The sequence below is a fragment of the Bombina bombina genome, chromosome 4 (assembly GCF_027579735.1).
Source record: "Bombina bombina isolate aBomBom1 chromosome 4, aBomBom1.pri, whole genome shotgun sequence".
Classification (NCBI taxonomy): domain Eukaryota; kingdom Metazoa; phylum Chordata; class Amphibia; order Anura; family Bombinatoridae; genus Bombina; species Bombina bombina.
The window spans coordinates 482,279,237-482,294,766 of NC_069502.1; the positions used below are offsets into that span (position 1 = coordinate 482,279,237).

General features: G+C 37.5%; 1 protein-coding gene across 2 annotated transcripts in view; it reads right to left on the bottom strand.

The window, feature by feature from the left end:
* Positions 1 to 15,530, bottom strand: part of LOC128656461 (glutathione S-transferase 3) — a 125,462-nt gene that overhangs the window by 67,166 nt on the left and 42,766 nt on the right. The window lies entirely within an intron of this gene.

Genomic DNA, 15,530 nt, shown 5'->3' on the forward strand with positions numbered 1-15,530 from the left:
ATAGCCTCTTGTAGATATTTAGAACCTGCAACTCAAGCTGATCCTCATGATATGCTACAATAAGGAATCCTACCTCTGTTCACCGATCCAGAGCGTTGAGGACTAAGGCAGACTCTTGTACCCCGGGTATACAGTGCTTTGACACTGCTAATTTCTCATCAGCTACAGTAAACATGAAGATGCAAATTCTCCAAGAGCTGGAGAACCTACTACTGCATCATTTTGCCCAACTTGAGGATGACCTATCTAGATCTATACAATCAGTCACCCACAAGGTCTCACACACCATGGCCTCGATCCAATATAAATCGTCGCCCGCAGAAGCCGGCGACGCCAAATTTTGCGCAGGTTTGGTATCCTATATACGGCGTAACTTAGAAGTTACGCGTGTATATTTCTGCCTTCGTCCATCGTTTTTTGGCCCATAGACTGACATACAAAACACGCGCAGTTTGGTATCCAATATACGGCGTAAGTACTTACGTGCGCAGATTTCTGAAAATCTACTCCATTCTCATCTCGCCACAAATTGAAGGCGCAGCAACCCTTGCACTGACTTAGAAACCAACGTAACTCTCTGAAGGCCTAACAAATGCATGCTTAACAACATATATATCAGCAGCTTGATCACAAATAGTTAACCTCTTCAAAGCATTTATTATTCCTGCCCCTGCAAGGGGTGCATCATGGGGCACAAGGGGTCATCATGGGGCAGGTAAAAAGTGGATGTGTCAGGGAGCTCAGTAAAACAGTTTAAGCCTGCCCACTGTTCACACTCCTCACAAAGTGTGAAAAAGTTGAAAAGACTGAAAGGAAAGATTGTGGGTGGCGCCAGTGAAGGCTAACTGTGAGAGTAATTGATTTCTGGTGGGGAATATGTCTAAAAGTGTGAGTCACAATTTCCAAAAAATAAAAGTATATATATAAATCACAACTATACCTATTGTAAAAAGAGATTATTTATAATATTACCAAACTAATTCAGCTCTAAGGACAATAAAAAATAATCCTAAAAAACAAGTTATTTAAATAAATTGATAATATTTTATTTTAATACATAGACTAGTCAAAACATTAGGACATTTAGAGTAGAATTGCACCGGTGCCCCTAAAATAATTAGTATTAAAAAATCTAATAGAACAATGATTCCTAAAAAACAATTCCTAAAACACAATATAATATACTTATTCCTAAAACACAATTTATTATACTTATAATATACTTCTTCCTAAAACACAATATATTATACTTATGAAACAATCTAAAATAAAGAACATAAGATGAGAGGTGATTCGTGTGATGCAGGTTAGTGGAAGTATAATACAGATACCAGCTCTCAAAGTCCCTTTTAGTTAGTAACCTTGCAGCGATAACATTAGTCAGATTCTGATTTACTCCTATTCCGGATAAGTGTAATAAAGTTGCAACTTAAGATATTTTTCCAATTTGTTACATCAAATTTGTTACATCAAATTAGCCCGGGCTGATCTTTTCAGTATTGATGCGTGTAAGATAAATCTAGTATGCTGAATCTGGGTCTCAGCGATATTGGCAAGCTTTTGTATTATCAGTTCTTACTCACCAAATATCCCCTCAGTGTAGCACAGTCTGGTTTCACTGTTGTATAACCGCCAGGCTATCTCACCAACAGTTGGACTTTCCTTCTTAATTTGCGACAAATACCGATCAGCAGTTTCTTCGCTTTAATACTTGAAAATCCTCAGAGGGTATAACGATCCGTTTGCAGAAGTGTGCGCACTTATTTTGAAATTGCCGCTCCTACCGTTCAACCAATCTGTCTTCCTTTTGTTTGCACAGATCCTGGCTTCTTGGTATACGGTTCTGGGAGCACAATGATGGTACATACAGGCTCTCAATCAGCCTCTCCTTGCTTTGCACAAAGCTCACAGGTGCTGGGAAATCAGTCAATCCACGCGTATCGGCTCTCATGGGGCCTTTGTCAAGATAACTGTTCCCATTGTTTCTCTCCTAATAAAGGCTGTAAAATTAACCCCTTAGTGTTCAAGTCAATTAGCTCATCAAGATGTTTTCTTTCTTAACAGTTTTTATTTTTTCAAAAAATAATAAATAAATTGGTATCTTAAATCCTTTGTTGAAGAGTTTTTATTATATATTGTTTTGTATTCCAGACTTGCAAGGTTACTATCAATGATAGAAGTATAATACTACATATTTTGGAATTTCATGCTAAACATTCATCTCTAAATGTGGATTACACCTCTCACCACCTAAAAACATTCTTCATAAGTCCATTTTAAATAAGGGGAAAGAGAATGTCAACTTGGATATCTATTATACATTTCAAAATGGATATAAAAAAATTAATTTATTACTATGAGATTAAGTCTAAAATTAACATAATACTAGCTGGAAGCCTCCAAATTTTATATAGAAAGATCTATATATATATATATATTAGATGACAGTAGTCCATTTATATATACAAAATTCATATGTCTTACAAAATGTATAATATAATAAATGTAATAAACAACCTAAGTTTTTATATATACAAAAATATCAGTCTAGATAGAAAATGTATTTAATGGTATATTTTAAAATTATTGTTATAGATCCAAAACGGAAATGTTAAGAATATTTAATAAGATAAAATTGAGACAGACCAAAAAAATTTTTTATAAAATCTAAAAAATCTAAAAAATCTAAAAACTCAAAAAAGGACCAGGATAGACTAAGTGTTAGGATTTAGGGTTTAATTTCTATAGGCCATACTCAGATAAGTCTATTCAGATCAAGCTCACTATTCAAACCTGATGGATGTAACGTGCCAAAATTATAGATCAATTCTGCTTCTTGTCTAAGGAGCTTCCTCTCCATATCTCCCCTTCTCCCATCTCCATGCACTTTTTTTATCCCCCAGTATTTCATACAATTTAAATTTCCCTGGTGTTTTTCATAAAAGTGTTTATATAGTGTCGTGTCTTTCCTATAATTTTCAATACTTAGGATGTGCTCCCTAATCCTATCTCTGAGTTTTCTACTCGTTTGACCGAGGTACAAAAGATTACAGTCACATTTAATGGCATAGATAACATTCTCGTCTGAACATCTAATAATTCCATTAATTTTATATAATTTCCCTGTTTTGCTAGATTCTAGACCTTTCAATTTGCTACTGTATCTGCACGATTTGCATGAATGGCAAGGGTAAAAGCCCTCTATTATATTCCCTTCAAGGTCCTTCATCCTTCCATTTACCATAGTCATTTTATTTCTCTTAAACTCACTAGGGGCCAGTAAATTCTTAAAATTTTGGGCTTTTTTATAAATAAATCTAGGGTTTCTGCTTATATTATGGCCAATTAAAGGGTCTTTTAGCAGTAAGTGCCAGTGTTTGTTAACCACTTTCTTAACAAGTTTATGTTGAGACGAAAAGGTAGTAATTATTGGTATATCTAATTCCTCATCACTTGTGACATTAAAACTTATCCTTTTCTGTTTATGTTTCTTTTTTAGTAGATCTTTTCTATCAACCTTTTTGATATCACTTGCCAGTTTTTCTATATTTTTACTGTCATACCCTTTTTGTTTGAATCTATCAATAATAGTTTGTGATTGGCTATCATATTCATCAGATTTTGTGCAATTCTTTCTTACTCTTAATAGCTGCCCTTTGGGTATGTTCTTTTTCCAAATATCAAGATGGTTACTTTCTGCATCTATATAATTGTTGGTATCCACTTTTTTAAAAAAGGTCCTAGTCACAAGTTCACCAGCCATTATTTCAATTTCAATATCTAAAAAACTTATTTTATTTGAACTATATTCATGAGTGAAAGTTAGGCCATATTCATTATGGTTCATATCCTCAATAAATTGGTCCAGTAGCTCAAGGTCCCCTTTCCACACAATAAACATGTCGTCTATATATCGCCTATAGAGCACAAGGTTCGCACCCCATGGGGATCTTCCAATAAATTCTTCCTCGAAGATCCCCATGATGGATATAAAAAAAATAATTTATTACTATGAGATTAAGTCTAAAATTAACATAATACTAGCTGGAAGCCTCCAAATTTTATATAGAAAGATCTATATAGATATATATTAGATGACAGTAGTCCATTTATATATACAAAATTCATATGTCTTACAAAATGTATAATATAATAAATGTAATAAACAACCTAAGTTTTTATATATACAAAAATATCAGTCTAGATAGAAAATGTATTTAATGGTATATTTTAAAATTATTGTTATAGATCCAAAACGGAAATGTTAAGGATATTTAATAAGATAAAATTGAGACAGACCAAAAAAAGTTTTTATAAAATCTAAAAAATCTAAAAACTCAAAAAAGGACCAGGATAGACTAAGTGTTAGGATTTAGGGTTTAATTTCTATAGGCCATACTCAGATAAGTCTATTCAGATCAAGCTCACTATTCAAACCTGATGGATGTAACGTGCCAAAATTATAGATCAATTCTGCTTCTTGTCTAAGGAGCTTCCTCTCCATATCTCCCCTTCTCCCATCTCCATGCACTTTTTTTATCCCCCAGTATTTCATACAATTTAAATTTCCCTGGTGTTTTTCATAAAAGTGTTTATATAGTGTCGTGTCTTTCCTATAATTTTCAATACTTAGGATGTGCTCCCTAATCCTATCTCTGAGTTTTCTACTCGTTTGACCGAGGTACAAAAGATTACAGTCACATTTAATGGCATCGATAACATTCTCGTCTGAACATCTAATAATTCCCTTAATTTTATATAATTTCCCTGTTTTGCTAGATTCTAGACCTTTCAATTTGCTACTGTATCTGCACGATTTGCATGAATGGCAAGGGTAAAAGCCCTCTATTATATTCCCTTCAAGGTCCTTCATCCTTCCATTTACCATAGTCATTTTATTTCTCTTAAACTCACTAGGGGCCAGTAAATTCTTAAAATTTTGGGCTTTTTTATAAATAAAAAATCAGTAAAGAAAGACCTAGACGAATTAGATACAACCGACACTAAGAGTATTAAATGGAATCTGTCCCTCAAAGAAAAAAGTTTAATAAAAGAATTACAGAATAGGAAAGATCTGGTGATAAAACAAGCAGACAAAGGTGGGGGGATAGTGATCATGAATAGCACATATTATTTAGAAGAAGCACAGAGGTTACTAAATGATACCACCACATATAGAAAACTAAATGGGGATCCAGGTGACACCTTTTTTAAACATCTGGAAACACTCCTTAATGATGCAAAATCGATAAAATTGATAAATGATACTGAATATGATTTTTTGTTGGTAAAAATTTTTAGGACACCAATCTTTTATTTTCTCCCAAAGGTCCATAAGGACCTAGAGAGACCTCCAGGGCGTCCCATAATATCTGGGATTGAAAGTATAACCTCCAATTTGTCTCAATATATAGATTACTTTTTGCAGGGGTATGTGAAACAACTACCCTCATTTTTACTTGACTCAACACACTTTTTAAATGAAATTGAGACATTGAAATGGGAACATAATATGATTTTAGTCACTTGTGACGTTAGTGCGTTATATACCAATATTGACCACTCTTTAGGCCTAAGAGCAATAGAATCTTATCTACAAAAAGATGAAAATATGTTAAAGGAACAAGGGAAATTCATTTTGGAGTGTATAAAGTTTATTTTAAATAAAAACTATTTTAAATTCGATGATAGATGCTATTTACAAACAAAAGGGACGGCTATGGGCACAAGGTTCGCACCCAGTTATGCGAATTTGTTCATGGGGATCTTCGAGGAAGAATTTATTGGAAGATCCCCATGGGGTGCGAACCTTGTGCTCTATAGGCGATATATAGACGACAAGTTTATTGTGTGGAAAGGGGACCTTGAGCTACTGGACCAATTTATTGAGGATATGAACCATAATGAATATGGCCTAACTTTCACTCACGAATATAGTTCAAATAAAATAAGTTTTTTAGATATTGAAATTGAAATAATGGCTGGTGAACTTGTGACTAGGACCTTTTTTAAAAAAGTGGATACCAACAATTATATAGATGCAGAAAGTAACCATCTTGATATTTGGAAAAAGAACATACCCAAAGGGCAGCTAAAATATAGAAAAACTGGCAAGTGATATCAAAAAGGTTGATAGAAAAGATCTACTAAAAAAGAAACATAAACAGAAAAGGATAAGTTTTAATGTCACAAGTGATGAGGAATTAGATATACCAATAATTACTACCTTTTCGTCTCAACATAAACTTTTTAAGAAAGTGGTTAACAAACACTGGCACTTACTGCTAAAAGACCCTTTAATTGGCCATAATATAAGCAGAAACCCTAGATTTATTTATAAAAAAGCCCAAAATTTTAAGAATATACTGGCCCCTAGTGAGTTTAAGAGAAATAAAATGACTATGGTAAATGGAAGGATGAAGGACCTTGAAGGGAATATAATAGAGGGCTTTTACCCTTGCCATTCATGCAAAATCGTGCAGATACAGTAGCAAATTGAAAGGTCTAGAATCTAGCAAAACAGGGAAATTATATAAAATTAATGGAATTATTAGATGTTCAGACGAGAATGTTATCTATGCCATTAAATGTGACTGTAATCTTTTGTACCTCGGTCAAACGAGTAGAAAACTCAGAGATAGGATTAGGGAGCACATCCTAAGTATTGAAAATTATAGGAAAGACACGACACTATATAAACACTTTTATGAAAAACACCAGGGAAATTTAAATTGTATGAAATACTGGGGGATAAAAAAAGTGCATGGAGATGGGAGAAGGGGAGATATGGAGAGGAAGCTCCTTAGACAAGAAGCAGAATTGATCTATAATTTTGGCACGTTACATCCATCAGGTTTGAATAGTGAGCTTGATCTGAATAGACTTATCTGAGTATGGCCTATAGAAATTAAACCCTAAATCCTAACACTTAGTCTATCCTGGTCCTTTTTTGAGTTTTTAGATTTTTTAGATTTTTTAGATTTTATAAAAAAAATTTTTGGTCTGTCTCAATTTTATCTTATTAAATATTCTTAACATTTCCGTTTTGGATCTATAACAATAATTTTAAAATATACCATTAAATACATTTTCTATCTAGACTGATATTTTTGTATATATAAAAACTTAGGTTATTTATTACATTTATTATATTATACATTTTGTAAGACATATGAATTTTGTATATATAAATGGACTACTGTCATCTAATATATATATATATAGATCTTTCTATATAAAATTTGGAGGCTTCCAGCTAGTATTATGTTAATTTTAGACTTAATCTCATAGTAATAAATTAATTTTTTTATATCCATTTTGAAATGTATAATAGATATCCAAGTTGACATTCTCTTTCCCCTTATTTAAAATGGACTTATGAAGAATGTTTTTAGGTGGTGAGAGGTGTAATCCACATTTAGAGATGAATGTTTAGCATGAAATTCCAAAATATGTAGTATTATACTTCTATCATTGATAGTAACCTTGCAAGTCTGGAATACAAAACAATATATAATAAAAACTCTTCAACAAAGGATTTAAGATACCAATTTAATTATTATTTTTTGAAAAAACAAAAACTGTTAAGAAAGAAAACATCTTGATGAGCTAATTGACTTGAACACTAAGGGGTTAATTTTACAGCCTTTATTAGGAGAGAAACAATGGGAACAGTTATCTTGACAAAGGCCCCATGAGAGCCGATACGCGTGGATTGACTGATTTCCCAGCACCTGTGAGCTTTGTGCAAAGCAAGGAGAGGCTGATTGAGAGCCTGTATGTACCATCATTGTGCTCCCAGAACCGTATACCAAGAAGCCAGGATCTGTGCAAACAAAAGGAAGACAGATTGGTTGAACGGTAGGAGCGGCAATTTCAAAATAAGTGCGCGCACTTCTGCAAACGGATCGTTATACCCTCTGAGGATTTTCAAGTATTAAAGCGAAGAAACTGCTGATCGGTATTTGTCGCAAATTAAGAAGGAAAGTCCAACTGTTGGTGAGATAGCCTGGCGGTTATACAACAGTGAAACCAGACTGTGCTACACTGAGGGGATATTTGGTGAGTAAGAACTGATAATACAAAAGCTTGCCAATATCGCTGAGACCCAGATTCAGCATACTAGATTTATCTTACACGCATCAATACTGAAAAGATCAGCCCGGGCTAATTTGATGTAACAAATTTGATGTAACAAATTGGAAAAATATCTTAAGTTGCAACTTTATTACACTTATCCGGAATAGGAGTAAATCAGAATCTGACTAATGTTATCGCTGCAAGGTTACTAAAAGGGACTTTGAGAGCTGGTATCTGTATTATACTTCCACTAACCTGCATCACACGAATCACCTCTCATCTTATGTTCTTTATTTTAGATTGTTTGATAAGTATAATATATTGTGTTTTAGGAAGAAGTATATTATAAGTATAATAAATTGTGTTTTAGGAATAAGTATATTATATTGTGTTTTAGGAATTGTTTTTTAGGAATCATTGTTCTATTAGAATTTTTAATACTAATTATTTTAGGGGCACTGGTGCAATTCTACTCTAAATGTCCTAATGTTTTGACTAGTCTATGTATTAAAATAAAATATTATCAATTTATTTAAATAAATTGTTTTTTAGGATTATTTTTTATTGTCCTTAGAGCTGAATTAGTTTGGTAATATTATAGATAATCTCTTTTTACAATAGGTATAGTTGTGATTTATATATATACTTTTATTTTTTGGAAATTGTGACTCACACTTTTAGACATATTCCCCACCAGAAATCAATTACTCTCACAGTTAGCCTTCACTGGCGCCACCCACAATCTTTCCTTTCAGTCATCATGGGGCACAAGGGGTCATCATGGGGCACAAGGGGTACATCATGGGGCACAAGGGGTACATCATGGGGCACAAGGGGTGCATCATGGGGCACAATGGGTGCATCATGGGGCACAAGGGGTCATTATGGGGCACAAGGGGTGCTGGAAGCCCTACAATCCCCTGTTGTTTCGTCTACACATGCTGATTCTATAGTTGCTGCTGAGGTCCATGGTGATGGTGCTGCCCCTGCTGCAGCTGGTCATCGAATTACATACTGCGGATTTCCACTGCATGTAAGTGAAACTACTACATCCCACCCCCATTCCCTTAACCACCCTAATTACTGAAAATATATCATTAGTTTAATTCATGTTTTGGTCACTATGATTTATTGACTATCATTTCGAGGAATGAAAATAGATGTTTATACCTTATGTTAACACCTTCTGTAAAAACATTATTATTTAGATATATATACCCATGTGCAGGGATAGGCAAGGTGTCCTTCACTAAAAGTCTTTACCTTAGAAAATGTCTGCCACAGCCTTGGCTCGTGCTTATCCCTGCACATGGGTCAATTTCTATTGGATGTGAGAAACCTTGATTTACATCTTAAAAGTGAATATCACTATATGTACCCTTCATACACAACTATGTGATGTGGTTTAGAGAACATGAATATGTCATAAACATGATGATATTACCTTTTTTGGGCCATTTCCACACAGGCCTTATTATATTTTTCAAAAATATTAGTGTCTAAAACACCCCTCACATGGATGTGGATGACAATTATATGGTAAATAACAGAAGACAAGATTTAGGCTGAAATATAACAATATTTTTTTTTTTCTAGCTTCTTAGATGGGGGGCTGAGGTGCCTGGAGTGGCTCTCCTGGGTCTCCTGGGTTGTGTGGATTCTGCAGGAGTGCTGGCCACAGATGAGAGGCTGGAGGCAATGTCCTGCTGGTGTGTGAAATGCTCCAGCAACACACCCAACAGTTGGTTTTGTTCCCGCCATCTGTTGTCAGTCTGCATCTGCATATCTGAAATAACTCTCATAATCTGAGATCAGTTCTGGACTATACCACTTAAAGATGCTGCCATGTCCCGTTGCAGCTCAATGGAACGCTAGAGTAAAGTCTGTTGGCTCCTGTAAAACCTGTGTTGGTCTCTCTGCATTCTCTCGCAGGTTGCTGTGAGCCTCCTCTGGAGGGCAATGTATTCGTCGCCCAGGGCAGAAGTCAGAGGATCTACAGGCTGTTCACCAGCAGGGATTATAGGCGCAGGTTCACCTCTAGCTGCTGTTGCATCTGGAACTATGACAGCTGTTGCTTCAGGAGGAACTACAAGAGCTGTTGCTTCAGGAGGGACAATGACAGCTGGTGCTTCAGGAGGGACAATGACAGCTGGTGCTTCAGGATGGACAATGAAAGCTGGTGCTTCAGGATGGACAATGAAAGCTGGTGCTTCAGGATGGACAATGACAGCTGGTGCTTCAGGAGGAACAATGACAGCTGGTGCTTCAGGAGGAACAATGACAGCTGGTGCTTCAGGAGGAACAATGACAGCTGGTGCTGCAGGAGGAACAATGACAGCTGGTGCTGCAGGAGGAACTACCACAGCTATATGCTCCTCTTCATATGCTGGAGCTCTTCCAAGGGAAGCGGATGGTGGAGCTCTCCGGGTGGACTGGTAGTCCCATTGACGACTGGTGTGCGACCACTCAGCCTGTCCAGTCTGTATATCCTGTTGGTAAAAGTCCTGACTGGCCTGATATTGGGAGGGGGGATGCCTTGGCTGCCCCTCATAACCAAAAGAATAGTCCTCCGGCCAGGGCTCCGGCCAGGGCTCCTCTTCAAAACTTGGTGGCATGACGTATGGGTCCTCAACAGAGGCAATCCAACCCACCTCATGCCTGGGAGCATACTGTTGAGGAATTCTCTGGCCTGGTGATTGTGGTGGAAGCATTATCTGGCCTGGTGGTTGCGGTGGATGCATGCCCGTTTGCACCCTGGTGACAGGAGGTTCTGTGAAGGAGTCAAATGATGAGAGGTATTAGTACAATCATATATATATCCATGTGGGCATACAATGTACATTGATACATGCTAGGGCCTATACTCATTCTCATGTCAAACTCTATAACATGCATGTGCACATTGTGATTTGTGATATGAGGGATTTTAATATGCAAAGTACACATGTATGTGTTTCACTCAATAGTTATGTGTACATGTCAGTGATGGATAAAATGTGTTCTTTAAGTGACACTATGGTCACACAATTTCCTTTAGCCTGATGTAGGCACATAACGTGCTTTCTTGAGCTAAAAGTATTGTGATGGCTATAGTGTCCATTTACTGAAAACTCTACATGTGGCTTGTGGCCTGTGTTACTCCGAGACATGTTAGTATTTAACTATTCCACCTCATATCATGAATTTTAATGTGTTAAGTAGCATTAAATGGACATTAAACCCATTTTTATTCTTTCATGATTCAGCTAGAGCATGCAATTTTAAACAACTTTCTAATTTACTTCCATTACCTAATTTGCTTCATTCTCTTGATATTCTTACTGAAAAGCATATCTAGATATGCTCAGAAGCTGCTGATTGGTGGCTGCACATCAATGCCTCATGTGATTGGCTCACCCATGTGCATTGATATTTAATAAACAAAGAATAACAAAATAATGAAGCAAATTAGATAATAGAAGTAAATTGGGATGTTGTTTAAAACTGTATTCTCTATCTGAATAATGACATAAAAAGCTTTGGTTTAATGTCCCTTTAATGTGAAATATAATTGTAGATGTTTTTGTTAGTAGGCCAAATACCATGCTCCTCATTGTGTACATGAATCTGTGACATTAAAGGATGTTATATCTCAAATACATATAATACTGGTGTGTGGGATGTTACTCACCAGCATGCTGTGCTGATGTTGCAGTCCCTGAGTCACGAGCCCCTGGAAGTCCACGGACTGCTGTGACGCTCATGGACCTGCGAATGATCTCCTGCCACTCATTATATTCCGCCTCCAGGGGAGGACCACCGCCTGTTCCCCTCTGGTGCATGGCTTCTTGGCCCATTTTCTCCTTCACCCGCCTCTTGCTGTCATTCCACCTTTTTTTGTGTCCATCCACATTCCTCCTCTGCTGGGCCACGCTTTTGACTGCCTCCTCGACCCTCAGCCATGCATCTTTATGCCTTCGGGCAACTCCTTTGCCCTTCTCTTGGCCAAAGAGGGCAGTGTGTTTCTCCATGACGGCCTAGACTAGCGCAAGGTTTTCGGCAAAAGAGAAGTTGGGGCACCTCATGCGCTCCTCATCCTGGGCCGCCTGGCTCCATCCCTGGGATGTCCCTGGTGTGGGTTCCTCCCTATCCTCTCCCTCCTCCCCCCTTCTATCCCCATGTGCACCCTCTATCCCTCTTCTGAGTGTGCCTGGCCTTGGGGCAGCCCCACTCCCATCCTCCCTTCTAACTCTCCCTCTCTCCACTCCACTCACTCCCTGACGGGGACCCTGCTGCTCCTCCTGCCCACAATCCTCTCCATGCAACTCCCCTTCCCTCCTCCTCCCCACCGCCCTAGCTCTCCCTGTCATCCTCAAACTACACACACTCACACTCACTCACACACAATCACAACCAAACACTCAGCCTATCACACTGTAAAAGATAAATAAAATGTGTGAGGTGTTATAAAAAAAAGTGTTGTGTATTTTGTATATGTGTGTATGCAAAATGTGTGCAATATGTTAAAAAAAGTGTTAGTAAATGTACAGGCTTAACAATGCAAAAATCCGACCTAACTAACTGAATGAAATGCTCCTCTCTCACTGCTCTTACCACTAATCTCTACTCACTGTAGTGTGCTGTAGCTCCAAGAACCAACCAAACACACTAAAGAAAATGGCCGCTGCGCATGGGTTTATGTATGAATTTTGAATGGCGTAATTACGTGTCGGTTCTTTTAGAACTGGCCGTTGTTTTTTACGATTCGTAGTCTAATTTGCATAAAACTACACTTTATTGAGACTTTATGTGAACAAAATACTGGCGTAAGTACTTGCGACGACTAAAATGTGTATTTGCGCACATTTTAGTTGATCGCCGGTTTTTCCTACTTACGCCAGTTTAGCATCTGACGGCGCAGTATATTGGATAGGTCAAGTTGCGAGGTGAAATTACAGGCGGCGTGGGTTCTCTCACTTGCGCCGAAAACTACGACCTATATCGGATCGCGCCCCACATCTGCTGATGCGGCACAGACAAGTGATACTGAGGTAGAAATAGCTAGCTTGCCTCTAGACCTCCTGCCGTAAGGGTCTTTATTGGGAACAGACTCTGTTGTTTTGACTTCGGCTAAGGAGAATAAGACGGAGACAACCATGTGTTATACCGCACCTGGTACTAATATAACCCTATCATATCATGAAAGGGAATATGTGTCTACCGGTTTACTGTCAGATGAAGAAAATAATACTACAGAAACTCACACTCAGCAGGATCCCAAGCACCCCGCTATCAGAGAGAAGGTCCGGACTCCTGTGAAGTTTTGGGGAAAATGTCAGCTCCCAACCTGCAATCAAGAAATAAACTGAACTCACAGGCCCTTACTTTTGCGTCATTGTGAGTGGCTTCAACCGCAGCACTCCTGAGATTGTAGGGACAGCGGCCGGCTCCATGATGTGTCCCATGATCGGACTTACGTTAACAGCTATCTCCAGGGACCACTGCCCCACTTCTCAGCCCCACCGAAGATTGACAGGTTCATTCCGGTCACAGAGAAAGACCGGCGTGGGGTGATATCTGCACTCTCCTGAACCAACGCAATGGACTCTAAACATGTTGGAGATCCCCACACTATGCCCCAGTTCACCTTCTTACAGCGACTGCTTGATGACGATATAATAGCCAACGGTCAGGTTTTCATTATACAACACTTTTGTTTAAGCTTGGGACACTTTAGTAAATAGTTTACATGTTTACCACCTAATTAGTGTGTCAGCAAATGTTTTCTCATGCGATAGTCAGAACTTATGTTTGCTATCAATATTTTATGTAGGTTAATGCAAACCTAGATTTTTTACTAGTTAAGATGCTTCAAAGGCTTACTATATATAGGTATAGAATTATCATACCTAGGTATACAAATGTTTTCTGTACTCATGCTGGGGTTGGAAGTATCCGTTAAGGTAACGGTTTTATATATTTCTGAATTTGATTTGGGAAGTAGACTGTCTATTCAATGGATCGCCCTTTAGCTTATACATACCTTTATGTAACGCATCGATCTCTGACAGTTGTTTGACTCTCACAGTAATGTGTTAATAGATAGGAATTATGCTAACTCTACAATATAAATAACAACCTGTAGTAAGTGTGTCACATATGTATAGATCTGCACTAAACTGGCGGTACATATAGCTCTGAGCAATTTTATTCTCCTAACTACCAATCCATGCCAAAATTTGACCCTGGTCTATCCAATACTGGAGGTAGCATTGCACAAAAACCTCCAATAGTTTAAATTCACTTTATTATACGTGTACAAGGGAGGCCTCCTTATTTATGAGAGCTACACCAGCATCTTACTTGCTATCTTGCTACCTGTACAGCTAAACAAGTGGCAGTTCTATAAACTAACAGAGATTATTTATGCTCCTATCCTTCTCCGTCTCATGAAACCTCTACCTCTTTAGAAAACTGTAACCTGCCACCCCATTAATGCTATGTATCCAATATTTCCTATATATATAGACTTAAGAGTGATCTTCTTATATTTATGGGATTATAAAATAATATAAAAGTGGTGTCCTACATTAAAGGGATAGGAAAGTCAAAATGAAACTTGCATGATTCAGACAGAGAATGTAATTTTAAGATACTTTTAAATTCACTTCTATTTTAAAATATGCTTCGTTCTCTTAGTATCCCTTGTTATAAATGAATATGCACATATACACTAGTGGGAGCTGCTGCTAATTGGTGCCTGCACACATTTGTCTCTTGTGATTGGATAACTAGATGTGTTCAGCTAGCTGCCAGTAGTGCAATGCTGTCCCTTCAGCAATGGATAACAAGAGAATTAAAGTGAAGGTAAAGTTACCTTGACGCTGATCCACAATCCAATTCTGTGTTTTTTAAGTCTGGGTCATGTTTTTTTAACAGCCAGTTGAAAATCTGGCCGTTAGGCGGCCGTGACCCTACGTCATCCGCCTACTTGCTGATATGCGCATGCGCTACAGTCTAAATATTACTCATAGTGCACGCGCGTTCCCATTTTGTGCATTTGTACTAGTTTTGCATTACTTATTCTCCTCTTAGGGCAGTCAGTCGGTTCCGATCTCACCATGGAGGGAATGAGGGTGAGAGGCACCTGTCATAGAGAGATTACTCCCATGGCTGTTAGACTGCAGCATTTCGCTATGAAGGAGTTAAAATCTCAGATTTGCGCATGTGCAATATAAAGGGACTTTGTGTATGAGCTTTAGAGATACGTATAGAGCGGGTGGGACCGTTCTATATGTCACATTACTGAAATTGAGGAAGTAGAGGGTGGGAGGAGTTCGCTCAGTAATGGTAGGAACAAAGATATTGATTAAAAGTCTAATTTTTAAAAAAAGAAAAGAAAAAAGTTTGCGATCATAGTGCTATTAGTATATTGTAACGATGGATGAATTCTGGAGCTATTAACTTTACTT